This window comes from Amblyomma maculatum, chromosome 4, assembly GCF_055883805.1.
Source record: "Amblyomma maculatum isolate TAMU_Amacu chromosome 4, ASM5588380v1, whole genome shotgun sequence".
Lineage (NCBI taxonomy): Eukaryota > Metazoa > Arthropoda > Arachnida > Ixodida > Ixodidae > Amblyomma > Amblyomma maculatum.
In genome coordinates this window covers 145,224,269-145,242,707 of record NC_139347.1, presented here as the reverse complement: position 1 = coordinate 145,242,707, position 18,439 = coordinate 145,224,269, and the positions used below count along the sequence as shown (strand labels likewise).

Here is an 18,439-nt window from a genome sequence, read left to right as displayed (position 1 = left end):
GAATAGAAGAGAAGCTCGGAACTCCGCCTCATTGACATTATTAATCAGTCATCACGCAACAGTATATAATATTTTGAAGTAAATATAAAAGGTCGAACGACCATCCTTTGTTCGATCATAGGTGGCGAAAGGGAGGGGACGCGCGCATTTGTCGATGCACCAGCTGTATGGATTTACGCAAGAATGTGGATGGTAGATGGGGAGGCTTTCTATTTTTTTAGAAAATGTTTGTCCGTGGTTGGCTTGAAGAAACAATGCATTTGCGAACACACAAAACAAAACTATTTATTAGAACTCGACTCGAGCGGTGCGCGCTGGCGGCCGCTCATCGGCACGGTCCGAAGTCACGGCTGGCCGGTGCAAGCAGAAGAGGGCTGGGTAAAGGAGGAATGGAATGTTGAGAGGGTCGTTGGTCCTTCGTTCCCACGCGCAGCCCTTGCGAACACAACACCGCGGCGGGAATCACGCGCTGGTTGGGCGGGTCGTTGTTCCCCCTCGCCTACGCGTCTACGTGCAAGACACAACAGACAGCATCCCCAGCTGCGCTGCTGTGCGGCCTCCTCTCGAAGCGTTCATTTCAGAGCTTGTTGGAGACGCTACAAGACTTGTGACAGCTTCTTAAACCTTTCTTTAATTTCTTCCCTCATTAATTTTCTTTTTCATTGTGCTGTGCATAATTTTCTCTTGCGCCTATACATGTCCATGTGCTCTGGTTGGTGCTTGCTACATATCAGTGAATAGCTGAGCTGTGAAATGTGGCCGGAGTACGGATTACAGCAACGGCGGGATACCATCGGCATTATCAGACTCAGTGAACGCCGTCATCTTAGACCGTGAGTATATATCTTTGCAGCATGCCATTGCTTCATAATTGGTTCTATATAATCTCCTACCAGTCCCAAATGTTCTCTTTCCTTATTCTCCTCGAAACAACTGCGCGAAGCATGACTTCAAGAACTAAGCGAATTTTCGTCCGGGTTACATGCAAGCAAGTGCGTGGACTTATTTGCTGGCTGCAATATGAATAGCATTTGCGCCGAAAATAGAGGAGCCGTGCGTAACAGGTGTGTATGCCACCAACACGCGACAGAACACTGCAGGCAGCCATTTGCGCAGTTTTTTGACTGTGCAGCGCGCCGCAATCAATTAGTAACCAGACACTATGCGCCCGGCTTTGTACATATATTTTGGACAGCCTCTCTTCTTCGCGCAGGAAGCCATGTTCACACAGTTTTTGGATTTTGTTAAGAGTTAAGGGCAGTTTTTGTTTTCAGATGTACAGACGAAGTTTTGAAAACTGTTCGTGCCGTCTGTGCAAGCGAACTTTACAGTGGGGCAGACATGTGCGTGATGCCGCTTGATGACTAGGCTATAATTAAGTCATAATGAACCTCCACTTTTATAATGGTTAATATCATATTGAGGAATTGAAAGCCGTGAACAGCGCAAGTGAGCCCCTTTTCAAAATTTTCTTAATCGACGCCCCCCTTCTGAGCACGTGCCTTCAGGTGAGGGCGTTATCAGAAAGCGGCGACAATAGGAGAGCGATTTCGCAGACGCGCTTCGAGGGCGGGGGAAAATAACAATACAAGCAAAAAGGCACATCAGCCGTGTGTGCACTGCGTCCCTGTCACTGCAAAGTAAACAACGTGCACGCGGGACACAATGTACAAAACATTGACGGCCGGTATGAGGCAACCATATCGTCCGAAATATATTGCTCGCGAAGCGCTCGATGACGGCGCGCACTTTCAGGCGAAATGGGACAGGACGTCAGGTCCGCCTGTTCGGCAATTACAGCTCTTTGTACCTCGCGTGCCGTACCGTATGCATGAAGTGCACGCCATAGCCATCGTGCAAGAATGTTGAAACCGAAGCAGCGATCCACGTATTCTAATTCTATAGGAAATCATTTGGGAGTAGAAAAGAGCAACTTAATATGATGTGCATGGTTCTTTAATGAACGATATGTATAAATGGACGGTTGAATAGTTACAGTAATGGAGTGTTCCGCTAGAATTGTTTACGCCCGTGACCGCAATAAACATTACTCATATTGCTCTTAGCTTTAAGCTCTGGCATTGATAAGCCTATCTAAAGAACCGACTGGCAGTGACAGGTTGTTTACAGCTGTTGATCAAAAGGTAGGCTATCATGCTATTATTGCAGGCATATTTGCTTCTTTTTGTACCTCTGTTTACTAAAACTTAATTTTGTTCCCCATTCCTAGGGACGCTGCACCTCTTACAACACTCACTGTTCAGTCGCTTTTATTCAAGTATACAAAAAGGAGGAAATGCGCATGCACTCATAGGATAGCCTGTCTTTCCGTTAACAGCTGCAAATAACACGCCACTGCTCCTCGGTACCTTGGATGAAGTTTTCAATGGGGTTACCTGAGATGCCTAGCAATTGCTGTAATATTTATACCAATCACTGCAGTGAAACAGAAAGGTAACACTGCATCACTTTAACTGCTGCATGCACCTATAAACGTGCCTTAATTTATTGCCTATTCTTATAGACGCAGGACCTCTTACTATAGGCTTTGTTCAGTAAGCAACCGTCTTTCATTGCTTCAATTTCTATCTCTCCACCACTTTCTTGTTGCTCTGGGTGTAATCATTTGATTTCATTGTTCAAATCATATTGTTTTATCATGTGTGAATGATTTAGCCTGCACATACATGCTTTCATTTTTTTAGATGCGCATCGGGAGCGTTTTCTACGTAGAAGTGGATCGATTGAGTTGTATCACTGGTGCGAAAACCGACAACCCCCAGAAGATATGTGTCCTGTGGTTGGAAGGGAAATAAAGAAGAAGAAAATCAGCGGAAAAGCCTGCCTAAAAAAAGGTAGCACTGCATCACTGTAACTGCTCTAAGCACCTTTAAATATGCCTTATTTTTATTGCCTATTCTTATAGACGGTGGACCTCTTGCTATTGGCTTCTTGCAGAAAGCAACCGCCTTTCATTGCTTCAATTCCTATCTTTCCACCACTTTTTTGTTACTTCGAGTGTGATCCTTTGATTTTATTGTTCAAATCATATTATTAAATCGCCGGTGAATGATTTCGCCTACACATACATGCTTTCATTTTTTTTAGGTGCGCATCGAGAGTGTTTTCTTCGTATAAATGGATCGATTAAGTTGTATCACTGGTGCGAAAACCAACAGTTCGGTACCCCCAGAAGATTTGTGTCTTGTGGGTGGCAGGGGTATAAAGAAGAGGATAATCAGTGGAAAAGCCTGCCTAAAAACTTACAAAGATGGCGCAAAAGCGAAATGCTGATCAGGGTTAGAGTCTGATTACTTCTGTTATCCCATTTCACTTGCTAGGTGATGTGACATATATGAAACACCTTAGTATAATTTGTGGTATAAAATTGTGTAGACATTAACTTTTTTCTCGTTCAATTATTTTGAGTGACGCACGAATTGGAATAAAACGAAGTCATCCACACGTAATGCCCATAGACATTAGATGCGTGGATGAGCTCATTAATTGTGTTCCTATGTGAGCATGCAATAGTTTGTCGAATATATTAATATGTTAAAAGTTGATTTTTTTACTGTTAACCGGAGTAATACATATGCTCCATATAATAGCATTATTCGCCTGTAGTTTGTATCTGCTCTTTCCTAAATTGTATTCTACAAAGTATACGTGTGTCATCTCGTACGTCTATTTAACTAGCGAACAATTTGCAATCGAATCCCTTTTGTGATGTTTCAGCTACAAATAATGTATGACAGTTGTGACAATATAGGTAGCTTTAGGTATAACATATAGCGCGAAAATCTTTAATATATGCGATGATATTTTTATTCACCGCATTGGCTAAACCAGCCTGTTGAAGAGACCAAATGAAAACAAATATGAATGTCTTCGGACAGGAACAGTAATCGTGGTGCCATGACCATTTTTTTAATTAAATTTTCATATGTCGTGGGCTAATGTCTCGACACAAAGGAATGACCCTTAGGTTTTCCAGATGCGGCGTAGTATTCTTGAAAAAAAAAAAAAAACGCCTATCACTAAAGCTGGAAAACGCCGTTTTTGTCGTTTCAAAAAGTTGCATGTTTGGAGGCCGGCTGGTTGCGTAAAATTTTGTCATCCACTGTTTTTTACTCACCGCATTTGGGTAACGTTTACTTGTATAAGAAGTATTAAAAGTGTGTTTTATTGATGCAGTTGATTTAGTAAAAAATCGCAAACTTTGCTTCAAGAACAACGCGCTACAAAAATGTTAATGTTCAACCTTACATACTGGCGTGACGCATTGCGTTGTTTGCACTAAAATATTCTGTGTTTATTACGCAGGTCATATTGTTAATTTAAGGCAGAATTTGGAGCTCTAAGCTGCTATGTGTGTTCTCTGTAACGCCACCAAAAGTATTATGCTGGAAAGCGATTTGCTTAGGATTGTAATTATAAAAATTACACATTGAAAAATCATCTTCAAAAATATAGTATCGTTAGTGGTGGTCAAAGCTGACAAATGGAATAATATATTAATAACCTAGATTGAATACTATTGCACCTAGCAATAAAAAAGAATGCAGGACAGAGAAAAAGTTCAGCCTTCACTTGCGTTCTGCCATGAAATTGACAGAAATAGTGAATTAATACCATTTTAAGCTATATTAAGTATTTGTCCCAGAAGCAGAAAAACGGTGTTAAGCGCTGACAATATTTTAAATTTTACTTAAGGTAAAATGTAACTAAATTAAGCAAATACTAAATTGCAGTTTTGATGCCTATTCCATAAGGGGAAGCCATATAAGCACATCTATAGAACAAAAACAAGCATTTTTATATTTCTAATATTACATTTTGTAGAATTCAATATATTTACTGACTCAAATTAACAAAGTACTTTGCATTGTTTCCACAGATTTTGATAAAAATTGATGTTGCGGCCGTTTCTTCAATTCTAATCAGTTTTCCTTATTTTACCATTTTCTTACTTTTGTCCAATTTCAAAATAATATGCAGATACACACACAAATCTAGAGCTTCAAATTTTTTCAGAAATAAAGAATGGAACCTAGATAATGTAGAAAAATAGTTTCTGTGCCAAGATATTATTGGATCTTGCAAGAATGCAGGCTGAGTTTGGCCATTATTAGCACAAGCACTCGGTTTAATATTTAATGTTATATTTTTAAACAGTATAACGCAACACTTTTTAGTCCGTGATATTTTTGAGGTACTGAAGATTTTTGAGAGGGATTTGAATGAAAATCGAAGATGATCTTTTTTTAATTGCAGCAAATTTGCCCTTTACTGCTGTTTTCGAATTCTGAGCAATTTTGATGCGTTGTGGAGAACACACCTAGTGGTCTGGAGCTCCAGATACTGCCTGGAATTAAGAACATGCGTCAGGAAGTGAAAACATATTTAGTGCAACCAACCTAATGCATCATATGCCAGTACATAAGGTTAAAAATGAATATTTTTGCAGCGTATCGCTCCTGAAGAAAAGTTTGCGATTTTTTAATAACACAACTGCAAAAACAAAATAGGTTTCTAATAGTGTTTGTAAATATAAAACCTGCATATATTTAGTGAGTAAAAAAGAGCAGATGACAAAATCATGGTATCCAAACTTGCAACATTTTGAAATGGCAAAAACAGCGTTTTCTACCTCTAGAGATATACCATACAATTGTTTTTTTTTCGAGGAAACTACGCGTATCTTGAAAAACTAAGGTTAATTCTTTTGTGTCTAGATACTTGCCCACCACATATAAGAATTTCATTGGAAATGAAAGATGGCCATGGGACCTCGATTATGTTTCTTATCTAAGGCACCCGTAATACGCTGTGAGAAAGCCAATATCAAGGGCTTTTTTTAATATTCCATATTTCGAACGGTTGTGCCATCTAAGAAAATTAGAAAGCTAGGCACACCTTAGGTGTAGCCAGCCCTCACTTTCTGTTACAGCTGCATTTGCTAAGCTGAATTAATGCGCTGATTACTTTATTTTAGCCACGAATATAGCGCTATTACGTGTCAATTTTAAAGAAAGGCCGCAGTGACGCGATTCCTGTAGAATTTGTAAGTGAAATCTGTAAACCTTACAAATCTACCCATATATATGATCTCTTGCAGGTTTTATTCAAGCTACATTACACCTGCTGCGCCCCATAGCTTGAGCCAAGGGTTATAAATAAACCATTAGAAACAGACGATGGAAACCGGTGGTGCATTGCTGGCAGCTACTTAGGACAGCGCAGAAAATTTTTATTTTGTACGTGGGGAAGTGAGGTTTTTCTCTTCAAGTACTAAATATTCACTTTAGACAATAAATAGGACTTACAGAGTCGGTGAGCACGTTCGGAAACCCCTGTTTCAATATTTGCGGTTAGAAACCTCATGTGTACCTTTTTTTCCAGCTGTAGATAAATTCCGGGTTATGTAGATACCGAAACCGTTACCAGACCATTCGCGCACCTCAACTGTGCTGCTCACAACATGATTTTGAGCGGACAAAACAACCTGCCGCTAAGATTGCTAGCCCCATGCATGAGTAAGGGTGATATTCTGGCGATGGTTGCTTCGCGTCGGCCCTTTGGCGCACATGAAGGCTCGAGTTACAATGAGCGCGCCGAACTTTGCAATGCGGATAATGACTACAAAGCGGTAAGGATATAAATGAGTTTAACAGTATTTTGCAGCTGTAAAATACAAATACAGTCTTGTTGGACGATGTGCTGGCGCGGACGAAGAAACCATAGGCAACTTGTAGGTCTAACGCTACACAGGGCTGTCGAGCCAAGCCAAGTCCTCAATTGTATTGTCCGGGAATCAGATTTCTGTATTTTCGTGGTTTCCTATTGTATCTGGCGTTCAAAATGCAGACGTGAGGGTTCTTTATCACAAATAATCAAACGTGGATTCTGCCGGTACTCTTCAAAGTAGCAACACCATTTATTGTGTGAGTCATTAATCAGTAATTTAGGTAAATAATGTCAATAAGGATTCCAAAGAAAACCTTTTCTGTGGCGCTCAAGGTAGCTTCCAGCAATATATATCTGGTTTCCTTTGCCTGCCTCCGAAATGTTTTTTTTTATCCCTTGGATCAAATTTGCTTGGACAAGCAGTATATGTGTAAAAATGATGCACCTGTGAGCTACCCGTTTAAGTGAGCTCCCGTTTAAGTGAACTACCCACAAAACAAGTCAAAAGCGTATACCAGCTAACCAGCGGCCAGTGCAGCAGTCGTGGGCTTAGATCGCTTGTGTATATTATATCTAGCCATTTAAAAAAAATGAAAATGGTCGCCGAACATTCTCTTGGTAACGATTATTAGTATAAACTGTTTGCACATCGCAGAAAGCGTAGGAGCGGCAAAAAACTAGCGCGCCAGTCATATGCGGAGACAGCCGATAATCAAGCACTAATTCCTAGAGTGGGATGAAACACTGGCTGTCTCAGCCGTATTGCTGTGGAGGCGATCAAAATGCAACAGGGCACATGCTATGCAATGTATGTGTGTCTTTCATCCTAATAAACCCAAGGCAGCTGAAACTAGCCTGGAGCTCATCAGTATAGTGTTTCTCAGTGACCATAAATTTCGGTACATGAATCCTGGAATTTTCTACATCTTCCTAAAATAATGCGCGCGATTTTATATGCCTCGTAATAGTGTTGTAAATTTTGTTTCCTCATTGTTTTTGTGCAGGTGCCATTTGCGAAAAAGTTGGGGTGGACGATTTGGAGGCACACGCATTTATTCGCAGGTGGCTGCCTGGTTCCTGTGACAGGGGGGGTGGAAGAAAAAGGCGTTATGCTGAAACCTCCCCTGGCGAACCAGGCATGCCACCTGTGAATGCAATTGCAGGGTCAGCCCCCCCACTACGCCTATGAGTGTGCCCTCCAGCTCCCTGGCCCCTTCCACTTCCCGAGAGCCCGCCCTGCCCTGACCAACCCTGCCACTGCCCCGCTAACTGCTGCTGTGTGTGCCCTCAGCGCTGTCTAGTAACAACTGCCGAGTATAGTAACAATTGCAATAAATATTATCTTTTTGTGAACCATGCCCTTGTTTTGTGAATATCTACTGGTTGCTCATGAGCAACAATTTGAATTTATATGGCCACTCCTATTTGAAAGGCCATTATTGTCCCAGCAAGTTCGATGTGCTGTCACGAATATGGCTAGAATGAAAAAGGCTGCATTTTATGGCCTGCACAGGCAGTGCCACAAAATGTGTAATCTTGACATCATCAATGGCACATGAATGGAGTAGCCGGTGTACCCATAAACCATTGGATTAATATTGGTATCGACAATATGCGGCATGAATGGAGGAGCCAGTGCACCTGCAATGGCTAACCATTCGTATGATATTGGCATTGACAATGGGCCATCAATGGAATAGCTGGTATTAAACAAATATTGGTAATACAATGATGGTATAATGCTGGACAGTATTGGCAAGAATCATGGTGCATGAATGGAAAGTCTAATATTGTGCCTACATTGGTGGCTCCAGCTTGGTTGAACACTGGACCAATCTTGGAACAAAAGATGGGCCAAGAATGGAGAATGTAGTAAAATGCCCAAATGCCAATATCAGTCCAATATTGATGCCATTCTTTTCCAGTGATGAACCATTGTTGGACCAATGCTGGTGTGCTGCTTGGGTAACCACTGCGCCACCCCGGCGGGGCAAAGAGCGAAAGAGGAGCCGTAGTGGAGGGTTATGGCATAATTTCGACCACCTGGGGATCTTTAACGTGCGCTGACATTGCACAGCACACGGACGCCTCTGTGCGATGTCAGCGCACGTTAAAGATCCCCAGGTGGTCGAGGGCCGCCGTCCTTTGCGCCCTGTAGGCGATCGATGTGTCGGAGCGCCCGCCGCGTGGCCTGAAGTTGTAAAGGCCACGCACTTGCCTCGGCCAAAGTAACTTCGCATTGAGAGTTCTGAGGAAGGCCGAGGCAAATGCGAAGTGCCTTGCGATGCTCGACCTCTAGCTTCTTCCAGTATGGTTTGCGCAGTGTGACGAGCGATGGCGCGTAGAGTATTGCCCCCAGAGCTGCGGAGTTGTACAGCCGTAACGCTGCTTGCTGGGAGATGCCCTGGCCTCGAGCAGTGAGCCCGTGAACGGCGGCGGTAGTTCTATTCATCTGCAGGCAGGTCTTGATCGCCACGGGTCGGAAGGAAAGGCGCTGGTCTATATCCAACCCAAAGTACCGCACCGAACGTAGCCACGGCAAGAGGGTCCCGTCTAGTGTGAGCGGCGGTGGTCGCTTGAGCGAGCTGGGAACACAGGCCATTGCGACGCATTTTTCCACTCTGAGCGAGAGACCTAGGCCATGCAAACAGCCGCTCACAGCCGTCAGAGCTGCCTGCAGGCACGCGCACTCACCCGTGCTCTCTCCCCCGCCGGTCCCAGGCACCACAAAGCAATGCCATCTGCGAATGTGGAGATGTACACATGATGCCGGCAGCCTGCAGGCAGACAGCCCGGCACCAACGACATCGGCACATTTAACAAAAAAGGTGACAGGACAGAGCCCTGCGGCACGCCTAGCCCGACCGGGCGAGGCGCCGAGAGAGCACCCCCCACGCGAACGCGCATGAAGCGCTCCTGGAAAAAGCTCCGAACGTACTTTAGCAAGCGTCCGCCCACGCCAGCCCTCTCAAGCGTCGCGAGAATGGGAGCGCGGCAGACGTTATTAAACGCGCCCGACACGTCCAGCAGTAGAAGAAACGCAACCTGCCTCACTGCCTTCGCGTGCTCGAGCGCGCTGACAACATCGGAGATGGATTCCGCAGTGCACCGAATTCCGCGAAATCCCGTCTGCCGCTCATCAAACAAATCCGCCGCCGCAGCCTGCTTGTTAAGGCGATGTAAAGCCATGTGTTCCATGAGCTTACCAGCCTCAGATGTTAGCGCCACTGGACGGTATACCGCGAGCTGGATTGGTGGGCGTCCTGGCTTGAGGATAGGCCAGACGACTGCCGTGCGCCAGTCCTCCGGGAGGGCCCCGCGTTCCCACACTAGGTTGATCTGCTGCAGGAGAACCAGCTGTTGACCTGCGTCCAGATTGCGCAGCATCTGGTAAGTCACGCCATCCGGCCCTGGCGCCGAGCGACGGTGGCAATGCTGTAGCGCATTGTTGAGTTCCGTCACTGTCAAGAGGGCATCGCAAGGGTCACCAGGGGTAGGAGCGCTGGCTCTGTCTCCGGGACTTACAGGTGAAGTTTGGCTGCCTGCGTTCGCGGAGCTTTGCGGCGCAAAGCGGTCTGCAAACCGCTCAGCTAGCTCCTCGTAGTTAAGGCCGCTAGAGATGGCGAGAGCGGCCAGCGGCTGCGGGTTCGCTTGTGGCGTTGTGATGCATCGCAGGATGGTAAAGAGCCACCGCGAGCTACAGTCCTACTCCATCTTCCTGCAAAGCAATGCCCACTGCCGGCGGTAAAGTTTGTTGGAATGCCACCTCGCTGCTGCGTCCAGCCGATTGTATACTGTCCAGTCAGTTGGTCGGTCCGTCTGCAGCGCTCGTCGCTCAGCTTTTTCGCGTTTTTGTCTCAGGTCGATCAGCTTGTTGTCGGGCGTTAGTTGCCCTGCCCGAACCTCTACGCGGCGAGCGCTACAGGCGAGACTGGAGAAGAAATCCGCGCCGGACGTAGCTGCGGCTTCTACTTCACTGCGGAAGCGGGTCCAGTTGACAATGGAGTAAGTACGCGTGGCGCGAACTTCTTTGGCAGTGGGCTCAATGAGGATGGAGAAGTGATCAGAGCCCCAAAGTGATGGTGCACGATGCCAGGTCGCCTCGATGCCGCTGGACGCGAACGCAACGTCTATCCAGGAGCCGGGTGTGCCGGGTCGCTGGAAGGTGTGATCGCCGGAGTTCAGCGGTGTGAGTCCCAGCTGTGTTGCCATGGCGTGTAGGTCGTCTCCTCGAGCGGTGTTTCGGGCACTTCCCCACGCACAATGATGGGCTTTGAAATCTCCGAGGATGATTTGTCGGGAGGCACAACACGAAGAGACTGCAGTGAACCACTGGGCATTCCACTGCACAGGTGGGCGCATGTAAACACTAGCCACAGACTTGTCCACACCACGTATGCGGACTCTAACAACACACTCCTGCACATCACTCGTCGCCGCCTCTGAGTCAACGAGGACGTGTTGGATATCGCGCCGAATATAAACCGCGCACCGAGGTTTCCCTGGTTTGTGCTGGGGAACAATGAACGGCACTTCAGCACATGTAACCTCCTCACAGGTTGTCGGGGAGAGGTATCCGACCTATCCGAGCAGCCGCATTTCAGGGTCCCCCTCTTGTGCACGAACGTACATCTCCTGCACCGCTACAACCTCAGGAGACTCGTTAGACACTCGTAAGCGCAGCTCTGAATAGCGCGCGGCAAGAGACTGTACGTACCACTGCAGGATGGAAGGAATTTGGGGAGGTGTCCGGCGACTAGCCATGATGTTGGACATCTTGTAAAGAGGTGCCTGCTGCTTCTAAGCAGACGCGCCTGTCGGGAGAGTCCTCCGGAATATACCGGGCGAGGACGCGAATTGCAGCCATCAGCTGCTCGATCTTTTTGTCTCGCTCGTCCAGAGAGGTGGTGTGGATGTTTAATGCAAGGGTCTTGGCAGGCTGATTATGATATCATCCTCCTATGTGAAAGGAGAGGCGCGAGGTGGCACGCCTGCCAAACGATAGTGCCCAGTGATTGGTCGAGATCTCCATGACGTCCTCTCCACATGAGCCAGTCAGAGCACCGCAGAAGCATGACACTTTTGTTGACGACAACGATGAGCCATTAAAGGTTTTCGCCCTAAATATACTTCGCCAATAATGGAGTGCAATGTGAAATTCATGGTGCTGGTGGTGGAAAACAGTTATATAGGGTACAAATACAGGAGGTTATGCATGAGCTGACCCTGAAGGGGGCAACCCTCACAAGCACTAGGTGGAGGTCCCTAGTTCGGGACCCCTGTGGCGTCTGCCGCCGCTCGGGCTCGCCCGACTAAGGCCCGTTGGGCCTTCAGGTCGGAGCAGCCGAGCAGGGTCGCCTCCCAGTCCTCCCGGGTTGGGTTGGGGTGAGGGGGGATAGCCGGATTTGAGGGGCAGGCTTACACCATGTGGTAGATGTCCGAACACACCGCCCCACAGTGCGGGCAGCTGCCAGAGAAAGCAGGGTCGAAGCGTTTTAGAGCTGCCGGGCACAGCAGTGTGTTGGTATAGAGGCGGAGTAAGAGCCGCTCATCTGCCTTTGAAAGGCCTTTACATGGGCGGAGGTAAAGACTGTGGCTAGATTGGTAGTAATTTACGATATCTTTGAATGTATAAGCCGGATTAGGATCAGTGTCCTGGTCGGAGGGGGAGGAGGAAACTTCCCGGAGAGAGAGCGCGCGGGCGGCAGCATCGGCAGCCTCGTTTCCAGCCAGCAACTGATGAGCAGGTGCCCAAATAATATATCGGGTAGCGGAGTCCCCAATGTAGGAGCTATGTTGAAGTATTCGGTAGGCTAGATAAGGAGTCCAGCCCTATTCGACGTTCCGAGAGGCCCCTCGCGAGTCGGAAATTATATATTTCGAGTCAGAGTGGGAAGGAGGCAATGCTATGGCGACCTCCTCCACATGAGTTATGTTGCGCGACCTGAAGCTAAGACCGTTGACTGTTTTCGCCTCCTGGACGACTGCGGCAGTGTACCACCCCCCATGGTGCGGGCCAGAGGCGCCCACATAAAAAACGCCGGGTTTAGAACCATAATGGCGTGCCAGGGCTTCCGCCCGTACCAGGCGTCTGCCATCATGGTCTTCGCGTGACATTTTGGCGGGAAGAGGGCGTACGCGTAGGGCGCGTCTCAACGGCGCTGAAATGCGTGCCCGTTCTCCCATAAGTTTCGTATGTTTGATGTGGAGCCGGGAAAGAAGGCGGTGGCCCAACTGCGTCTGCGACAAACGCGTATATTAATTTGTGAAGTGCGCTTAATTCCGTCAATTCCCTGAAGGTGTTCACCATTCCCAGCGCCATGAGGCGCTGTTTGAGGTATTCACCGGAATATCGAGGGCCCGCTTAATGATTTTGCGGAGAATGACCTCGAGGGCATCCTCATCTTGCTTCCGCAGGTGGAGATATGGAGTCGAATACAGGATTCGACTGGTTACGAAGGCGTTTGCCAGCCTCAAGGCATTATTGCTTCGTAACCCCCCGCGGTTATTGGAAACCCGGCGGACCATGCGGCCCACCTGGTCCCCCACGTTGCGGAGTTTAGCCAATGTGGTGTCTGGCTTGCGGTGTTGGTGAATGAAGACAGTACTCGGACTTCTTGAGTTTCTGGAATTGGACCTTATTGAAGACTAACTTTAATTTTAGTAGTTCATTTGGGAGAGGCGCGGATGTGCACTAATTCCGATTTCTGTGGTTGAGCATTGAAGGCCGCAATGGCTAGCATAGCCGTCTACTATAGTCGCCGACTGCTGCAGGCTGGCCTCAATGTCTCCAAGCGAGCCCTGTGTGGCCCACAGGGTGATGTCGTCGGCGTACAGAGCATGCTGCACGCCCTCGACAGCACCCAGCTGGACCGGCAGGCGCGTCATGGCCAAATTGAATAGCAGGGGAGAAAGCACTGCGCCTTGCGGCGTTCCCCTGGTACCTAGGGGGAAGGGGCCGTGTTCGTTATTCTGAATGCGTATGTAAGAGTGGCGGTCTGTGAGAAATTGGCGGATATATTGGAAAGCACGATGGCCACAGTTGGTTTGACTTAAATGAGTGAGAATCATATCATGCATTACATTGTCGAAAGCCCCCTTAAGCTCCAGGGCGAGTACGACCCTGTCGTTATGAGGGCACTCGAGGGGGTCAAGGACTTCCCGATGTAGTTGAAGCAAGGCATCCTGTGCGGATTTGTGTGGGCGAAATCCCTACATGGTGTGCGCGAAGACATGTTGTGTGTCTCAAGGTACTCAGACAACCGGTCCCGCACCATCGTCTCCATAAGTTTGCCCACACAAGAGGTAAGAGAGATGGGGCGAAGGTTGTCCGTGTTTATTGCTTTGCCGGCCTTTGATATGAATGTGACCACAGCTTGTTTCCAATCAATGGGAGTGGCGTATCTCCTCGCCATATTGTATTGATGTAGTCCAATAAAGTTGTATAAACTGAGTCGGTAAGGTTAGCTTGTAATTTAACAGTGATTTTGTCCCGGCCAGGTGCAGTACCACGTTTCATTTTGCCCAAGGCTGCCCGTAAGTCGTGGAGCTTAAACGGCTGATCAAGCTCAGCGTTCTCAGAGCCTGCATAAGAGTACGCCTGCCTACGGGCGTCCTGTATGTTGCACAAATATCGGTCCCTGAGTTTGTGCGCGAGTTGTGTAGTATTACCAGAGAAGGTGTGGATTACACGCTGAAGATGTTTTTGTGTTTCTCTACGGGTCTGAGTTGGATCAATGAGGGCGCGAAAGAGGCGCCATGTGTTTCGGCTGAACATTGGACGAGCTGCCGTGTTGCACCTATCCACCCAGTTAGAGTCGGCGAGCTGGGCCGTGTACTCAGCCGCTCGCTGGGTGAGCTCGGCAATTCGAGCTTCAAGGTTTCTGTTATGCTTCTGCCGGCGCCACCGGCGGACGAGGCAGTGCCGAGCTTTATAGAGATGAAGTAGGCGGTGCTCCACATCCGATACCACCTCTGAAATCTGTATCTGGGTTTCGGTGGAGTGAAGGTATGAAACCAAATGCTGGGACCATGAGGTGTACCCTTGCTCTGTAATGGATGTGTGTGGTCGAAATTTTGCCTGAATTTCTTAAAAATCTGGGAGACGGGCTTGTGTTGTGGGTTTAGAGAGTGGACGAGTAATGATTGTGGTATTGATAATGCAGTGGTCGCTGCCGAGGGTTTCCTTGGTGTTGACCCAGTCTGCATGTTGGATGTTATAAGTAAAGGTGAGGTCCGGACAGGTGTCCCTTGTCACGGAGTTACCAAGTCGGGTTGGGTGGACGGGGTCAGTGTGAAGAGTGCGGCCCAGCGTGGACACAAGCTTCGCCAACCTGCGCCCTCGCTTTTCTTCACGGTGGTAGCCCCAAAGCCGACTGGGGGCATTAAAGTCGCCTACAATCAGAAGGGGGTCTCGACCCGCGACTCTCAGCGCTCGGCTGAAGAGGTGTGCGAAAGAAATGTGTTGCAGTTTGGGAGGACAGTATACATTGAGAATGTGAAGTGGTGGATCCTGCTTGCGGAGAGGGAGGAGAGTCACCATCGCGTAGCAATATACAATTTGGAGGTCGAGGTCGACAAGATTAGCTGTATAATTTTCGTGGACACAAAGACAAGTCGAGGGCTCTTGTTGGAATGGCGTATAGCTTGTGAGTGCGGCGCCCATCCCTGGCTCTTGAACGGCTACCACGGCTGGTAAGCATTCAAAAGTGGCGAGGTAAAGACGGAAGTTGGCCCGCTTACAGTGAGCACGGAAACATCTGCAGTTCCACTGTGTTATTGGAAATGGGGAAGACGAGTTTGAAGGTAGACAGCGCCTACTTTTAGGGGGCCCCGCCATCATTAGAATTCACTATAAATTTGGAGGGAGCGACTACCTCAGAGCCAGCACCCAAAGGCTGGGCATGGATCTCGGTCCCCGGGTAAGCGGCAGCTTCCTCGGTGTCCGAGTCTATGACTCGACGACTTGTTTTGGGAAGTCGAGAGGACACAACCCGAAGGCATCCCGATCGTCGGAGAAGGCGGGCATTTTCACCGACATGTTTTGAAATCATAGCCGGAACAGTCTCCATGACCTCGGTCAGGACCTGCTCCATTGCTGCACTGATCATTGAGGTCAGTTTCATAGTCAGGCGGGCCTCCATCTCAGCGAGGACCACCGCGAAGGCTGGTGATGATGCCACCGGCTCGCTCTCCATGTTCTCCGGGCTAGGAGGGTTGGGAGGATTAGAAGCCAATCTGCTTCCTATAGCCTGAATTTTATTAAGCAGCACCTCATTTTGGGCCCAGATGGCTGCCATCTGTTTTTTGGAGCTCGATATCAACGTGAGAATGGGGGGTAGGGGGAGGAGAGGAGGCAACCCCACCCATGCCATTCACCTCTTTGTCATTTTTCACGGCACGGGCCCAAGCGTCAGCTGTGCCATCCGTTTTGTTAGTATGGGCTTTGTGGCCTTTGCCCCCATTCGGTGGTGGCAGAGGCGGTCTGCCCATTGGCGCCACCTCCGGCAGGGGACTCTTGCTGCTTTTTCGCTGTGACGTTGGTCTGACGTTTTGCGATGTCTTTGGTCGTGGCGCCGGAGTGTTTTGGCTTTCTGTGAGAATGCTGCTTTGTTGGAGGCCCCAAGCGCTTGGCCGTAGAGGGCAAGCGGAATTTCCCCGCGCACTCAGAGAGTTTCTTGGGTGTCGGAACGCGCGCCACAGTAGGGTGGCTTTTACGAACGACTTGTCGGCTTAACCAAGCAAACCCTGAAATAGGTACTCGGAAGAAGCTGTCTCAATTTTGAACAGCTCGCCAATACGCTAGCTGAAGTGGAAGGCATCTTAATTCGCGTCCACTGACGCACGTGCACACTGAAGTGAACGAAACTCATCCCCTTTGCCTGGCCTCGTTTCTCATCGGCAGAAGGCTAACCACACCGCCAGATGTTCCGCTTGTCGAAGTTAATGCCATTTCTGGCGCGACGCTGCGGCAAATGTTCACGAACAAAGCACGAATCCTGCGCAGATTCTGGTGGCAATGGATGAACGAGTATTTGAAACAACAGTTGCAAACCACCCACGTCGCTGCAATAAACTAAACTCCACCAGGAGTAAAGCAGAAATCTGGGCGAATTGATATGTATACATACTGCTTTTTTCTGTATATTTCCCTTACACTCCTTCAATAAGCCCAGTTGATAGCACTTATTACGTATTTGTCCCGCTTTTATTGCGCTGTTTCCCAGTATGACCCCACCACGGGATCCAGCCAGGCGATGTTGGGCTATCAAAGAGGTACAGTCCAGACAGCTCAAGAAGATGGCGATTATCAAGATGAGCGATTGTCGCGGCCCTTTCCTGACAGCGACGGGTGAATTCGGTCGTGTACCTTATGGTTTCATGGTGTAACACCTCTGCGTTGTTCACTAAAAGTGCTAAACCCAAAAAGCTTTTGCAGTGAATGCGTTTGTCAGTGAAACGCCTATGTCATTTCAGGCGAAATATTGTGTGAACGTTGTTCGTAAAAAAACGGTTCTACGTGCGATGAATGCTTAGACTACAGCCCCCGCTGTTTCTGACACTCGGGTGGTCTAATTGATGGCCTCCTGGCCCCTTCGACGAGGACGCCTTTCGATCCCCTGGATCGCGCCAGCAGCTCGAGGTTGCTGGAAAGCCTCGCTCAACACCGGATCCTCGAGTTGAAAGAAAAAAGTGGTCTTCTGGGCGAGGACACAGGGTGCGTGGAGAACTCAGTGGCAAAGAGTCGCGACCTGAATTTTGAGTGAAATAGACGTGGGAAAGCGCTCGTTTTTTCGAAGCAATAAATTCAGTTCTTGATTCTATTGCTTTTCTTCCTTAACAACAACGTATTAACGACAAGATTAGACAAAACAGTAGAACGGTAGGCCTAAAGGTTAATATGCAGGAGATTAAGGTAATGTTCAAGAGCCTGGGAAAAAAAAAAGCAGCTTAAAAACTGGAAATATAATAATAATAATTGGTTCAAAAGGAAAGGAATGCGCAGTATCTGTCACCTTTGTTCTGTGGACACCTGAACCTCAAAATGGTAACCGCAAATCCGGCCCACGAAAGACGCTAACTAGGGCAATCAGCTTGGCATTGAGCGCATTTGGAAAGTACGTGCATATTATGACTAGCAGCCTAATGGAATCGCTCGAGAGGAAAGCTTATATCGATTGAAAAATACCAGTACCCACCTATAGAGCTGAAATATGGAGGCTAACGAAAAGGGTTCTACTTAGGTTAAGGACACCGCAGAGGGCCATATACGAAAAAAATTGTAGGTGAAAAGTTCAGAGATCAAAAGCGGATAATGTTGTTCCCCTTCGGCGGCGGCCTTTCGATGCAGGCGAAAAGCAAGGGGCACGTTAAAGAACCCCAGGTGGATAAAATTTCCTGAGTCCTGCACTATGGCGTCTCTGATAGCCCGAGTCGCTTTGGCACGTTACACCCCACAAACCAAACCAAACCAGAGAAATTGTTGAAAAATCCATACTATATTACATCACATGGGCCTGTAGAAATATACACGTGGTTTCCAAAATTCGAGACTCGAATGCGGAGTAATGGGAGGCTCTGCTGCCCAGCGACCGCTGCGAAGGCCAGCAAGGTCTGGTATAGTGAGCTAAACGGGCAGCAGTAAACAGCGGAGCCCTGAACTGAGGGCAACCGACCATTGCGAAGAGGTGGAGGAGGTCGACTGAGAAGACTCTTGGGGATGCAACAAGCAGACATCTCGGAAGACGTC

The 18,439-nt window shown here is 48.0% G+C and overlaps 1 long non-coding RNA gene across 1 annotated transcript; it reads left to right on the top strand.

Annotated features, from left to right (window-relative positions):
• Window positions 1-730: 730 nt before the first annotated feature.
• Window positions 731-7,974, top strand: LOC146193255 (uncharacterized). The gene is made up of 3 exons (XR_014706419.1): window positions 731-833; window positions 2,706-2,855; window positions 7,695-7,974. It is a non-coding gene; the product is annotated as an uncharacterized LOC146193255 (long non-coding RNA).
• Window positions 7,975-18,439: the final 10,465 nt, after the last annotated feature.